Source organism: Aptenodytes forsteri, unplaced genomic scaffold (assembly GCF_000699145.1).
Source record: "Aptenodytes forsteri isolate BGI_AS27 unplaced genomic scaffold, ASM69914v1 Scaffold476, whole genome shotgun sequence".
NCBI classification, from domain to species: Eukaryota; Metazoa; Chordata; class Aves; order Sphenisciformes; family Spheniscidae; genus Aptenodytes; species Aptenodytes forsteri.
This window is the reverse complement of record NW_008794216.1, coordinates 68,039-68,865: the sequence shown is the minus strand read 5'-3', so window position 1 is coordinate 68,865 and position 827 is coordinate 68,039.

Below are 827 nucleotides of genomic sequence, written 5' to 3'. Positions count from 1 at the left end.
GCCGTGTGGCGTGTGCAGTGTGCCGTGCGTGTGTGCCGGGCGGAGGTGTTGCTGTGCAGAGCGCGCGTGTGCAAGGCTGCTGCAGTGCCAGGGCAGTGTGTGTGTGTGTGCGTGCGCACATGCGTGTGTGCACAGGCGGTGTCTGCGTGTCCGTACCAGGCTGCAGTGCGTGAGTGTGGGCTCTGTGTGCCCAGGGCCATGGGCACACGCAGTGCCGTTGTGCAGGGCGCAGTGCCTCCGCGTGCAACGCCTGCAGTGGGTGTGCAAAGGGGCGCAGCATGTGCACGCGCTGTGCGGTGTGCATGGTGCAAGTGCCACTGCTGCAGGCGCAGTGCCAGCGCCCGTTCCAGTGCAGTGCCGGTGCCAGGCCAGTGCACTGCACGTGGTGCCGCTGCCCGCGTGGTGCCAGCATTGGTGCTCGTGCAGTGACGGTGCGGTTGCACAGTGCTGGTGCAGCCCCAGTGCCGGCGCGGTGCCAGTGCTGGTGCAGCGCTGGTTCCCAACCAGTGCCATGCCGGCTCCCACGCTGTGCCGGTCCTCACGCAGTGCCAGTGTCCCTGCAGTGCTGGTGCCAATGCAGTGCTGGTCCCCGTGCGGTACTGGCCCTGTGCAGAGCCAGTGCAATGTTGGTCCCCGCGCAGCACCAGGTCCTGTGCAGTGCTGGTTCCCGTGTCCCGCCAGTGCCGATGCAGCGCTGGTCCCCGTGCAGTGCCAGTCCCCCCCCCTGCAATCCAGATCCCATACAGTGCCAGTGCAGCACTGCTCCCCAACCAGCGTGGGGCCCTGGGCAGTACCAGTGCCCACGCAGCACAGGTCCCAGGCAGCGC